Source organism: Rhynchophorus ferrugineus, unplaced genomic scaffold, assembly GCF_030347505.1.
Source record: "Rhynchophorus ferrugineus isolate W39M unplaced genomic scaffold, kcgeb_rfMv2 rfM1, whole genome shotgun sequence".
NCBI classification, from domain to species: domain Eukaryota; kingdom Metazoa; phylum Arthropoda; class Insecta; order Coleoptera; family Curculionidae; genus Rhynchophorus; species Rhynchophorus ferrugineus.
In genome coordinates this window covers 74,296,425-74,311,846 of record NW_027472580.1, presented here as the reverse complement: position 1 = coordinate 74,311,846, position 15,422 = coordinate 74,296,425, and the positions used below count along the sequence as shown (strand labels likewise).

Below are 15,422 nucleotides of genomic sequence, written 5' to 3'. Positions count from 1 at the left end.
CGATCTGAAATTTAACAAAGTATTTCTTAATTTCTTGCCAACTATTTAAATTAGAAGACAACTAAATTATCCGGAGAATTTCTAAAATAATTGGAGCCACGGACAGAGTGAAATTAATGAACATACAATATCACGAACCGCCTTAAATATGATTAAAGAACTGAAATCAGTGACTGACCTGCCTACCACAATATATTTAACGTAAATCAGGGTAAAAACATATTCCATATTTAAAATACTTTCACTGAAAGAATTTTTAAAATTTTAGGGTATTGGCCATTAAATTTTTGGATCCGACAGTTCACCCTTTAGATCGCGAGTTCTGTAACTTTTGGTAGAATTAGAGATTTTACCAAAAAAGAAATGACAAAGTTGATCTATACTATATTTCAGATTCACTGTGTCGGTCGTATCTGAACCTATGGCTTATAATTTACAACTACTTTTAAAGAGTGAAGCCAGCTGACATTTTACAACTCAAGTACTGAAGCTCTGCATATAGTTAGGCATATGCCTGATCAACTGATAGTAGCGTGCACATTATTGGTCAATAATTTAGAAAACCAAACGATGGTATAACACATAGGATTTGTATTCTAGTTCTTATCTTTATTGACATTGTTTTGGTGTTTATACTTTTCAAAATAAGATTATGAAGTGGCTTATACAAGTTGTTCCATGAATAATTGTTATATAACTTCAACTCTTTGGTCTTAATCTATTTCTGCTTCTCTTATATAGAATATGAGCACTGGATCTTATTGTTCATTTGGTAGTTTTTATTGTTATATTTCAAGCTTTGATCAGTTCTAAGGAAGGACACATCACAAATATTGTCTTCAGTTTCTAAAAAGTCTGGTTGGGATATGATGAAGGCGATATTATGCTGCTATATGCATTTCGTAACGGTATTTTTCAAGATAGTTAATATAATGTTTTTATGGCAATAATAGATTATATCTCGATTACTCTCTTGATTTTTGTTTAAAGTATTTCCGTTCAATAACAAATAAAACATTTACTATAATTAAAAAAGCTCTAGTAGTGATTGTGCAATCATTTTTATTTATATTATAGATTAAGTTTTTATTATATGATTAGGTATATATTTAATTTTTATTTAGTGTTTATGGTTATTGTACATGTTTAGTTTTTAGGTTCTTTACTTACGTTTTAGGACCTTCATCTTTTGTTTGAGTTCTATTGTATTGTCTATATTTATTATAGAATATTATTTAAAAATAGCATTTAGCATATTAAAATTTCATTCCCTTTTACAGATGAACAGAACAATCACATACAAAAGTAATTTTACTTTCTTTAAAATGAGATTATTAATAGCATGTTAATATCATTCAGCAATTATGTAATTCAGTAATTAGCTAACAGTAATTATTTCTTTCCTTTTCTTATTAAAGTTAGTACGTGAAGGAATTTATACATTTCCGTCTGATTTATACTACCGTTGGAAAATATAAGCACATATAATATTAATGGCTCCAAGCAATTATCTCCATCCTTTCCTCTTTCACAATTTATACAGCAAAGGATTCGTACATCTTTGTCTGACGTCATAAATAGAAAAAAAAAAGTCGAACCCTGCATTTGACTGAAAATGGAAATTACTATTTTCAGTCGCTAGTTTTTTGACTATCGACTTTTTCAACTATTTTCAGTGAATACTTCCCAACGATATTATAGCCGCTGTTAGTTTTGAAAAATTGAAACACTTGTTAATATAACAAATATATGTTTAACACAAAATGGTACAAAAAGGATTAACAGTACAAATCCAAGTTGTATAAACATAACTTATTTCTACTACGAACAGAATTCTATTCTATTAACAAAACTACATAGTACGTTGTCTGTTGTTTTATGTAACAATTGTCGAAGAGAAATTATTTTCCGATTAGAATTTCACATTTTAATAATAGCTGATACAAACAGAAATTGACTTTAAAAGCACAATCTGAAAAACAGATTTAAATAGTAAATATTTTACAATTTCCCGAAGAGAAAATAAAAACATGCTGTATAGGAAACGAGATTGAATTTACCGCAAACCTCATAAAAATAAATTTTACTTCCAAAATGTGTAAATGTTCCATAAATAATTCTAATACCACAATATTCCCGGCTAAAGCATCATTTATATTTCGAAATATGAAAATTGAATATAAATAAAATCAATAATCCATTATTTACCGTCTATATTGCTCCATCAGCATCGGATTGAAAAAAACCAATTAATATGTTTTATAACTATTTAAAGGCCGCACTGTTATAGAATTTTTCCATCATTAGTAAGCTTTAATGGAAAGGGGAAAACATTATGATACCGTTCGCCATAAAGGCAATTTAATGGTATCAAAAATGCATTTAAATATTTATTTTTAACTTAACGGTACAGTAGATTACAGCAATTCCATAGGTTTTATATTCATTTTTGTTCATATTTTATTATGTACGTAACGGTGTCGAATAAGTATAATCCTCTCATTACTAAGAACATTAAATTTAAATTGGCTCTTCTCTACGTCACATTATTCTTCATTTTAACTTATATTGCTTGACCAAGTGCGTAGAAAATTCACAATTATTAATTGTAAACAACATATAGGAGTTCATTCCATTACATTTGTATATCCATGCAATAAATACAGACATCTGTTCTTTTCGTAAATTTTGGGTGCAGTATATATTTGGTGACCACCAAACATATGAAGTATTTGTAGAATATATGCTAATCAATGTATATTTAATCATTTTCTACGGCAGTTTCCCATCTTCATTTCTATTATGAAGGATGTTAGCTTGTCTGTTTGTGTTCCAGCCAAATAATGACGCATTAATCTGCCAGTAGCCAGTAGTATTTAGAAGGAGCTATGCTTGGTAAGTACGCTGATTGTGACGAGTATCTTCCATGTTGTTTATCGTCTTGTGCCTTCCAACTTTCAAAGCCTTACAAATTCTTAAAATAAAAATTGGATTGTTTAACATCTGTGTTACAGATCCGACAAAGATGCTACCGAAATTCAGTATGTATGGATACTAAGATTATCAAGTTGAGGACACACAGAACTCAGATGATCCTTTTTGTCATCGGCTTTAGTTGTGCAGCAAGCTCATGGTGGAATGGATATGTCTGTTTCTTTCTTTTGCTACTATGTATGTTTTATTACAAACTTGACATATTAATTAAATAACACTACAAAATTTAAATCATTTAATTAATTTATCCTACTCGTAGCAACTGAAACCAAATCTACCTTTTACCCTCCATATTTGTAATCTTGTTAAAACGCTGAAAGTCCTTCTTTTTAAGTAAAAAAGGGACGTCAAAATATAACTTTATGAAAAGCCATATCAAACGCTTTAATAGTTAAACAAATAAATGCAAAACGTTTAATCAGAGCAATACGGTACACCGCCATTTCTTTTGAGGAATGCCTGGCTTACAATACCATGCGGTGTTGCTAAATATAAAGGCAAGAACTATATATTGTACTAAATACTAAAAAAACATATCTACTCATTTATTATTTTTTGTTTCAAAACAAAATATAAAAGTTAATGTCAGAAAGTTTTGATAAATATATTATTTTTCTAAAATAAAATATATCTATAAAGCAAATAGCCTAGCTGTAAATTTGGCAACATCGACTTTTGGCGTTTCGGCTTGCGGCGAGCAGATTGTGCCGACAAATTAATTCCGAAAGTAACCGAATCTCTGGACCACAATGATTTTTAATGTATACTGTGTTCCATTCGGGCTGCGACAGTGTATGTCATAACACTTGCAACATGTTGTCGAACGTTCTTATACAAATCTGCGTCTGGTATTCGCTATTGCTGATTTTTTTCTCAACAATACGTCATTTAATTTGCACAACGGTGATAAACAGTATATGGGACTTAGTTGTTATACATCTTGCAAATCTCAACATACGTCTTGCAAAATTTTATGGCAATTAATATTCCACTTCAGTGCTAATGTTTATAGTATATTTAGACAACCAATGGCCTTTTCCACTTACGATTGTCATTCTAGATCCAATATTCATAGACAAGACTTCACTGAAATGAAATCTAATTAATTTATTAATTCTTTTGGCTGTTAAGCTGTCTGAAATTTCTTGGAGAATTTATGCTGGGTTTTCGTCAAATAATTACAATGAAAAGAAGCAATTCATTCAGAAGTATAGAGATTTGATGTGGAAAGTGTCAATTGGGATAAAATGAATAGCATCCCCATAAGATTCTTAAACTGCTTGATAGGCTTCCATAGCAGATTTCTACAAATCAAATAACAAAAGTAATGAATGTGGAAAATTAAATTTTCTACTCACCATGAAGTAACTCAGTAATAATAAATGGAAAACTATTATTTTATATATGGATGCTATGGTATCTAAAAGCTCTTACAATGATACTTTTTATTTTTGCCACTTAATAATTTGACACATTATTAAACTTTTACATATGTTTCTTGACGACTTACTAATATGAATTTACTAATATGATAGCAGCATGATCATATGTTTCTAATAGTGTTTTACGGGCTTAAACTGCAGATGTACTTAAACCAAATAACAAAATAATAAATGTCTAAGACGTTATATAGAACGTTTCATAGTTAGCTTCTCTACATACATAATGAATAACTCAATAATACTAAATGGAAAGCTGTTATTTTTTTGTGGAAATATGTAAAAGTCATCTAATTTAATAGTAGAGAGCTAGTAGTTGGGGTTAGGTTAGTAATATTTGATATTTACATAGAAGTAGAAATGCTGGTTAATAATATTCGGAATAACTGTTGATATTACGTAAATTTGTTTGTTGAGTAATTTTTGTCATCCAATAAAAGAAAAAATTTTTTTTTTAAATATTACTTGTATTATGTTATTCAACCTGCTTTGGGAAAAGGACGCTATTTTTGTCTTATAATAATATTCTAAAGAACTATTAGTGTTACATATAATTATTTTGAGTTATACGTATATAAGTTTTGTCGTCCAATAAAGGGAAATTATTTAGTATTATAAACATTACAAGTCTACATATACCTTACCTCACTTTTCGAGGAAGACGGCAGTACTGGGAAGTTTGAAATTTGGCACGATTAAAGCTTATATGGAGGAAGAATTTTTAGTCCTAAAATTGTTATATAATATGCTCCACAGGTTGCTAAATTCATAAAAAAACGAAATACGCCCAAGTCAAGCAACCTGAAATAGCCGTAAATTAGGTGACATAAAATAAATAAACAAATTGTGGGAATGTTCGTCTGGGTCGGTCTGAATATGTGAATGTGTCTGTGTGGCTGTCGATGCGATTGTTTGTCTGAACACTCACTACTATTTTGTGGAAGGAATTCGCACGGGAACTGAAAACACTGGTTGAATAAAAAATTACTTATTGTGATATTAAATGATACATGTGGTCGACGGGAGAATGGACAGGATATTAGGTTAGCTAAAGGAAGTACGGTAGCGCTGTGGAAGTGGTACTGTTACAAGAGGACTGAGAAGAGAAAAGAGAGCGAGATGTCGTCGTGTTGTAGTGGTCGCTACATAACTCCCCTCCTAATGGAGCTGCTATGTAACATACCTCTATGTGTTGCCGGTTCCAAAGTACACCCGAAATTACGTACTGAATCGCCTAGGGCTGCTTATGAGAGGGTGATCACAACCTGAGGACATCGTTTGTCTTGGGGCGTTCCGATTTGTTTGAGGGTAACTATATGTGTGGTGCCTTACGTGTCCCGTTTCGTGATGCAAGAGTATTCATGTGTTGCTAGTATACATGATGGGCATCTGTGGTTTCCGTCCATCAGGTTAGTCTCGTGGAATAACGTCGACCATGTGATGTTGATGGGTTCCGCTCCTGGTCCTATCCTTCCATGCACGTGTCGAACACCTGTAGAGTTGCTTATGTTGAGCTAGTTTATCTGTTAGGCACTAAAAAGTGAACAGGATTGCAAAGCGAAAAAATGAAAAAAATTGCATGGCTATACATATCTTATGGATAGGGCCCAATTTAGTACCTATAAAAATACATAAAAAAAGAAGATAAGGATTCGTAATCAAAATTGTAACATGTAACTACTATCCTGGATTTGAACAAATGTTATTTAATCTGTTTAATAATTTACAATAATAATTAACGCACATTTAGAAAATAAGTTATCAGTTGTCATATTACATGCTGTTTTTTATGTATTTAGGAAATATTTTAAGCAAATGTTAAACTACTATTTAAATAAAATATTCTTTACCCTCTATTTTAAAAGTAATGGACCAAAATCGCATCCACGTTATCGAAGATGTTTTACTACAAGATGTCTTTTCCACAAAAGACAAATTTTTTCAGTTCTTGTTAAGGTACTGAACAAAAAATTTAGTAGATGATAAATTTTTGAGGTAATTTAAGGGCGTTTATATATATATATATATATATATATATATATATATATATATATATATCATATATATATATATATATATATATATATATATATATATATATATATATATATATATATATATATACAAAATATTTTCAAATGTCAATACATTCTTGGTCAGTAGTTGTGTCTTGAATTTCGAGTTGTGGAACTATATTTGTATTTTTTCAATATAGGATGGAAGACCTTTTTGTGATAACTTTTTGTATCGCCTCAACATTATGTGCAATACCAAATCGTGCTTTTTAAATCTAGGATCTAAAAATGTGGATTTCCCGCATATCGTGTTCATCTCCAAAATGTCCAGTCTTTTATTGATGACATCTAAGACAATTTTGATATTTTTTCCCCATTGACTTGTTAAAATCCTGGATTTGATGGAATGCTGCGGTCCTCTTATCAACGGTATAATTAAAGACACCGTGGGATATCTTTCGCCAGATAACTCGGTGGTCATTATTTCAAGATGCTTTAAAAGTTGAACATATTCTGTTAAGATAGTCCATAAAAACTGTGGTGCTCTTCTTAATAGCCATCAAAATAAACAGTTGTTGAATATTAATAGAGTTGACCTATCAGGAAATGTATTTATTTCAAATATTAATATACTTTATTCACCTCTTCACCGCTAATATTTGTAATAGACATTTAATAACTGTTACTGCAAAAAATTCTTCAAATATTTTGGAATCGATGATTTCTGAATCTTTTGGAACCTAACTTTAGTTTTCAAGATTTTAGGAAAAAAGTTTTGACAAACAAAAGGCTTGGACAAAAATCGTGAAAGTTTATTAAAAAGTATTACCTATTAATCAGCCAAAAGTACTACCTATTATGCCTGTCAAAAGTATCTTACTATTTATTATTTACAATTTTATATTTTTGTCGTCGAAACTAGCTTTCTAAAATGCTGCTATATTAATTTACAATATATAGCAATTCACAAGCAAACAACGAAAAAAAAAACATCAAACCACATATATTACATATAAATCTATATAAGCATAAATTCGGCGCATTACTTTCAAGATCGCGGCTAGGGCGACACAGTCACATTGTTAAAAATCAGTCGAATTAACTAGTAGAACCGAAAATAGTAATTAAATGTAAACGACTGAAACAGTCACTAATAAAAACAGTCGTACCAAAAATAGCGACTGAAACAGTCGATAGTCGATTTCAGTCGATTGTTCCCAACACTAATATGTATATATATATATATATATATATATATATATATATATATATATAATCGATTTTTCAGTCAGGCATCAATGTCTTTTTAGCCTAAACGTTGACGAGCCATATGATTGCTACGAGGCTCAACATTCAGAAATCCCGCACGGAATTATTGGAATTTCCCTTTGAAATTCTTGGCCATAATTAATCGGAAATCGCAGAGGGATCCAAACTTTGTCGAGTTAATGTTCTGACCTTTATCATTTATTGCGATGGTCCCTAATTTAGAACGAGATATATTGCGTAATAAGCAACGGCCATGTCAATATCAACACACGATTGTGAGGTTTATGGCCCGTATACACAGACCTAACAAAGGTAATCGATGGTAATTTTACCCATAAAGTTTTTTTATTTGTACATGTATATCTGAAATGAAAGGGTTTATTTGATGAGCCATTAAACGCTCTAACAGGGGAACCTCTAAAGATGCTTTTCCGGGTAATATTGCGTGAATAAAATTTATTAAAACCCCAAAGATTATTTTTTCCTATTCTAACTCTACAATAGAGATTTTGTGGCACTTTTGAATAGTTCAGTTTCCGTTTTTAATATTTATAATTTTAATTTTCTTTTAAAATTTAATCGTGTATTGAGACCTTTTTATATCGTTCTTTCTGCAGTCTATCTGTCTTGTGTAGTTTACTTCATATAATTATTTCCCAGTATTATTTTGGCTAATATTATTCTGATATAACAGAAATATATTATGATCATTTTTGTTTCAGTTATTGTCAATTATAGAGAGAAAAATCTAATAACAGCACATCCGCTTGGATTTATTAACAAACATTCAGTAATTTACCACGTCCATAGAATAACAGCTTTAATTAAAAAATACCCATGAAATTAAACGATATATTCAGATCCATTGTTGCATATACCACAAGTCCTCGATAAGGTTTGGTATGACGGCCTTGTTCATAAGCTACACAAAATGTTACTGAAATATCTCACTGAAATATTAAAATTTTATATTACAGCCAGATTGTTTAAAGTTAAAGAAGAGGAAGCCTAGTTTGCAAACAAAGAAAGCTAAAGCAGGGATATAACAAGAAACTATTTCGGCCAATTCTTTAGCTATTCTATCAGAAATGGAAAATATTACGATGGCTACATTTGCAGGTGATGCTCTGATTCTTGATGTCAGGGACAATAGTGGAGAAGCCACAAGAAAATTACAACAAGCAAATGACAATATAAATAATTAGACCCACACATTTAAAATAAAAATTAACGAAAGTAATTATGTATATGTGCGGTTCACTTAAAACCAGATCGCACAAGTATCAACTATATTACATAGTACTATCATTTCATATAACAAAAACGCTAACAATCTTGGAATGAATCTTGATACTAAATTTCGTTGGAAGGAATATGTAAAATGTATAGGAAAAAACTGAAGTTCAAATATAGGAAAATGTACTGGTTAATTGGCACGAAATCACAATTATCAGTATTTAATAAGCTACTAGTATACCTACTAGCAACTATTGAAACTTATATGGATATACGGAATGCAATTATGAGTCAAAATATAGTTCTAAGAATCTAGCTACCTAGATTTAAGTTATTGTAGAGACAAATTGTAGGTCAGTTGCCAACGACTAGTAACAATGTAATAATTTATTATTTTATACAATAACTTAAAATAACTTGAACTTTTGAAAATGTTTTTAAGTAGTTCCTTTTATAAGTTAACACTCTTAATAGCTACTCTATTATACTTCTTTATTTGACTTAAGACAATATGGTATAAAAATATATCCAAAAGAATTTGTCTTATATAAAGACGCCTCCATACATATTAAAAATAAACTTAAATACTATTAAAAAAATTTAAAATAGTATTTCCTAGATATAGAACTATCAATGCATTTGGAAAATGTATATTTACACAGACGTCTTAGGGGTAAATTTTGAACTATCAATACGCATTCTGCAACTAACATAGTCGAGCTTTGATGATCTATTAATGAAAAATATATTAACAATGCCCAGATAATAATATATATTTAATGCGCATGGTAAATTATACCACACATGTCAGCGTATAGTCTACACAATAAAACTGTGAACACGTCATCAAAATAGTTGAGGCAATTTTATTTTAATTTTTAATAATTAATTTTTTTTATTACTATTATATTGAATTCCTTTCCACACCTTTTATTAGGTAGAGTTCTGCACGTTTTATTGCACAATTCAAGTCTATAACTAAGATGATAATTCCTAATCTAACATTTGTTCATGATTCTTCCATTTGTCAACTTCTTCTTCTGTATGTCTGATAGAGTTCATCCAGGTTAAAGATGTTATAGCAAATAATAATTATTTCTACATATCCATAAGACGTAATACTCTGTGTCAATGTGGTTCAGTCTCCTAATTTATAATGTGTCTTTCTTCAGGCCTATCTTTAATTAAGCAAGTTACGTAAAACAAAATTGAACATTTCATTTAATTTTGTTGAGTAACAATTTGGAATAATTCACTGTTTAACATAGTATCTTAAAAACGTAATTTAGGTTTTGCAAGCCATTCTATCATTACAGCCTTTGTCGACCAGTGTGCTATGGTATGGTACATTATTTATAATAATAACAGGTGGGTTTTCTAAGTTAATTGGTAGCTGACTTTCAAACTAAAAAAAAAACATGTTTTGATACATTTTCTCTTGATACTACAAGAAAATATGAACTACGCAATTGGAGCAAAACTCTAACTATGGTTCGGAAATAAAACCATTCTTGTTTCCAGAATGAAGAATAATATATCTGAAATAATTTATTAAAAAAAAATTATGACTATTAAAACCTAAGCAAAAATTATTCTAATGTTTAGCTTTCTCTTTCAACTTTTCTTATCTTGTATATTTAAGAGTTGTGAAATGTTCTATTTTGATATATCTATATTTCTAACACTAATGAAAGCACTATTTACTATTTGTATGCAATGCATAAATTTGATCTGGAGTAGAACTAACATCAAGGTGATCATTATTAGTCACATTATTCTCATGTGGACATTTTTTCTTTTGTCCAAACTAATATTACATATTTATTTAATTTTTTTTTGAGACATTTTAAATATACTAATATTCAGTACAGCTGCAACATTTTATACAGTATTTTCAATAAATCATCAGCAACTTACTGTTTAACTGCATCAATAGTATTAGTGGGACCACGCAAAACATTTCGTTAGTTCCTTAGGAGCTACTAAAATTATGCAAATCCACTCAACGTTATAATTTGTTATGATTTAGCAGCCAGCAAACTTTATGTGTTTATATTGAGAAATGTGCGCCGTGAGACGCAAAACTAATAATCAACGAAACGATGTACCAAAACAAATTAAAATTCGGTTCATTCCACCAGTTGATTGAGAATCCGCTTTATCGACTGACCCGAACGCAATTGAGATTCAACTTTCAGTTTTTTTTGTCCTTTTTTTCCTGGTGCTTTAATTTGACCCATCGGAAAATATGTTGCATATTCATCGATTAGTCGGATATTTTCATATTTAAAAATTCTCGGTTCGTGGACGCCAGTAATTTTTCAAATTCCTTCAGAGAAAATATTAATGCTTTAAGAGAAAAAAAATGTAATTGTAACTAATTTCGCAAAATGGCGTAAAATATTGGAACGATTTTATCAAAATCAGCTGCATTTTAAATGATTCTTTAAATGGCCTTTTTTAATCAATATTGTTAATGATTATTAAAAAAATTAGACAATTTTATTAATTTTAAAAGTTTTAACAATTGTTTTTATACAGCACTTGTCAAAAAAATTATCAAGGTACATTTTAATTTTTAAGTTGCCCGGAAATTTCTAAAAATGATTTTTTTGCTATGTTAAATTTATTTGCCATATCTATATAGATGTTAAAGTTATGTTTGATATCGTTGTGCATCTCACAATTTTTTAAGTAAATTAATGTTTTTTTTTGTTTCATATCATTCTTTTACATTTTATAACTAGCGCAGTAGGTATGATTCCAGAGCATCATAATGCTGCTCTATTTCGAATGCATTCAATCAACCGGATTTATATTAATTATCAAGAAAAGCAGACAGGATTGAAATTTAAAATTGGTTTGGCAATAGTTATACAGTTAGTCGTAGCATTTCTTGGTATAGTTAAGTGGCGTACGAGCAATAGTACACAGCTAAAGCTGTAATGCCACAAAAGTTGAATTGGAGATGCTCAAAGACCTCTAACCATAAACTATTCCAAGTAAGAAATATTTAAGTTTTTAAATACTCCCCATAGCCCCAGCCTACGCATTACAGTCTTAGGTGTAATTTTGTTGTGTAGTAGCATAGTCTCCTGGAATGTAGAAAGAAGCTTGGAATTCAGGGTGACCGGCCACCAAATGAGGATTGTAGCTCAGGTCCTTAGCTGTAGACTATTGAAATCTGGAGCCACCAAAACTTGGAAAATCATTCCATAGAGGCAATGACCATTTGTTTTAAGAATGCCTGAATAGTGAAAGAGTGGGATTAGTTTAGTCTATTTCCAAATAGCTAAAACTCCTTAGCTTCGCTTTTTATCGCCGTTCAACAAGTCACCTCTTCTTTCTTTGTATAAAACAGTTTTAGAGTAAAATAATAGTCCTTGTGTTTTAAACTCCATCCCAGTCATAACTTCCATCCATATATGAAAGTTGATATAAACGACTATTTAATATGGTGTAAATAAACAGGGAGTAGTTACATTAAAAGTTGATTTCAGAAATTATTTTTTGCTTTCCTAAACGTTTAAAGAACTATGTGTGGAATAAAATATATATTTTTATCCAAGATTAATTATGTTGAAATGAATTTCATGCAACATTTGGGCAGTTCTAGTTTTATGTTTAAGACTGATAAAGTTAATTTTACTGGACTCGACACTTCTACATGGATCTGGTTTTGAATTGATTTTCGCGACTTCCGTGAAATGGATATCCTTATTATATGAGTACCTCTTCAGTAGTTGTATTCTTTTTTTAAAGATATCCATGATTGGATAATAGGTTACGCCCGTGATAGTCGCACACCTTTGGACTCAAATTACTAAAAATAGTAATATCTAACAAATATGTTTGAATATGTTGAAAACTGTTGAAAAAACGCAGGAGTCCAAGTATTTGGGTTCAATAATGCAGGGGAAAAAAGTGGCATCTACCGCTGAAATAATAAACCGAGTCGGCTAAGCTGAAGTAGCTTTTGCTTCTCTAAGATGAAGCGTGCAAAAGAGAAGAAGTATTGTAATTTAAAAAATACTAAAATTAGTCTCTTTCCAACACCTATCTTACCAATTTTTCTTTATGGATCCAAGAGTTGGGCACTGTTACAGCCTGATATTTGCAATTATCTGTTGAATATAAGGTGAATACATTCTTTATAGACTTCTGTGGCAATATCAAACTTTTAGATATCCACTAGCCCCGAAAAAGACATTTATTAATATCATGGAAAATTATCAGCAAAATAGGAGATTTACTGAAGAATTCCTGCGACGCCAACAGCAGGATATTAGATGAGTACGTTCCAGAGCGTGAATTTTGCCAGTAAGCCCTGAGCTCCTACCTCTGTGATAGTTGCAGATTATAATCTCACCGAGACATGTTTGTAAATTTATGTTTTCATTATGTCCGATATGGAAAACCATCCGTTCAATTTTTTAACGGTGGTAATCAATCCAATAATCAACTTAGTAATCAAGCCATAACGGACGAATGTTTTTTTTTAAATAGTCTCTATTTGGCCTCTAACTACCTTGGGCAGAAAATATAGCCATTGCTTAATATTGTGTTGACGGGACTGAAATTCATATGCATGTTATGTGTTAAATGTAAAAGCTTTTATTGGATGCTAGTTGGATATTTTAATCTATTAATTAAACTTAGTAATGTATAACCAAATGTATATATAAAAAAGTAATGTAAAATAGTAAGAGGATTACATTAATTTACTAAACATTTTAAAGGATGTAAAAAGAAAAATACAGCATTATATTAAAATTTTAATTATAAATTAAAGGATATAAAACAACGAACATTAACTATGCCATAAACCATTTACTAAACTGCCACATATTTGGAGAATACAAATGTTTTATATATAAATAAAATTTTATAGCAACTTCCTTGTAGATACATTCCTTTATACTTCTCACACTATTTACTAATTAATTACAATACAATAAAAATTGCAATAATTTTTTTACAAATAAGGGTAAGTTTAAGTGTTTTTCTCTTCTTTAATATTTTGGCAAATTACCCTTCGTTATCAACAAATCATACAGTTGTAGCAAGTACAATACTCTCCCAAATAGCTACCTTTTCAGGATTAATGGCAATCTTTCCCTACACTTCTGCAATGCCTATCAAGTGTACGATTAATTGAAATTACTTAAATATATGATTCCCTATTACCTTGTCAAAATTCAGTTGTAGTATGTTATTCTGTGACTGATATTGGCTAATTGTATTTGCTTCAATATTGAGTCGTATATCATTCTTAACAAAAAAATATATATATAGACAAATTCAAATTAATTTTTTGCCCATAACTCTTCTTGCCTTATCGTAGTCTACCTAAAATTAATTCGTAAGATAATAATCATATCGATAGGTTTTGGAAATTACTACCTTGATAATTACTCCTTATACAGTTCTATATTAAGCTTTTTGATATCTCGAAAACTCTTGTTCTCTGAAAAATTCGTTAGGCAATAATATTCGTTTTTTATCGTCCTGGTTATCGTATATCGGTCCTGGTGGTATCCAAATGTCAAAGCCTTATAAATTCTTAAAATATAGATTAGATTATTTAACTGTAATGTGTATCCGACATGTGGATGTGGATCCGACAAAGATGCTGCCGAAAATCAGTATGTATGGATAGTAAAATCATTAAGTTGAGTACACAGAGAGGGCAGATAATTCTTTTTGTTATCGCAAATAGCAGCAAGCTCACGGTGAATCTGGAATATGTCAGATTCATTCTCTTGGTGCTAAGTATATCTTATTACAAACTTGGCATATTAATTTATTTTTACTGCAAAATTTAAGTTATTTAATTTATTCTATTTGTAACAAGTGAAACTAACCTTTGACTCTTCATATTTATAAATTCTCTTAAGACGCTGAGGTGTTAAATTAAAAGGCGTTCTTCTTAAGTAAAAATTACTATTATTAAATTAAGTTACTCTGCAGTATTGCCAAATGTAGAGGCAATAACTCTCTATTGAACTAACTAATACAAATCGTATATACTTTATTATTATTTTTTGTTTTACAACAAAATATAAAAGTTAATTTCAGAAAGCCTTGTTAAATAAATGATTTTTCCAAAAATTAATTACATGCATAAAGCAAATAGACTAATGGTAAATTTGGCAACATGGACTTTTACATTTCGGCCTCCCGGGAGTATATCGCGCCGACCGATATACGAATAGTGCCGAAGGTAGATCTCTTTAAAAAGTTATGTTTTTATATGATTATTTACTGTAATTTTCATTCGAAAAGCAACACAAATATAAGCCTTATGATTGGTTTGATTATTAAGTTTCAGTTTCCTGGGTAAATATAATATTATATAATATTAATTAATAACAATACAATTATTACCTATTTTTCACATCGAAGCTGTGCCGTAACATTTGGTTTTGCTGGTCGAAAGAATATGTTTACAATCGTATACATTTGTTAC

General features: G+C 30.1%; 1 protein-coding gene and 1 long non-coding RNA gene across 3 annotated transcripts in view; both read right to left on the bottom strand.

The window, feature by feature from the left end:
• LOC143199833 (major facilitator superfamily domain-containing protein 12) overlaps positions 1-15,422 on the bottom strand; it is a 236,859-nt gene that overhangs the window by 166,449 nt on the left and 54,988 nt on the right. The window lies entirely within an intron of this gene.
• LOC143194208 (uncharacterized) lies at positions 13,946-15,187 on the bottom strand. The gene is made up of 3 exons (XR_013005218.1): positions 14,357-15,187; positions 14,141-14,302; positions 13,946-14,088 (listed from the first exon to the last, which is right to left on the bottom strand). It is a non-coding gene; the product is annotated as an uncharacterized LOC143194208 (long non-coding RNA).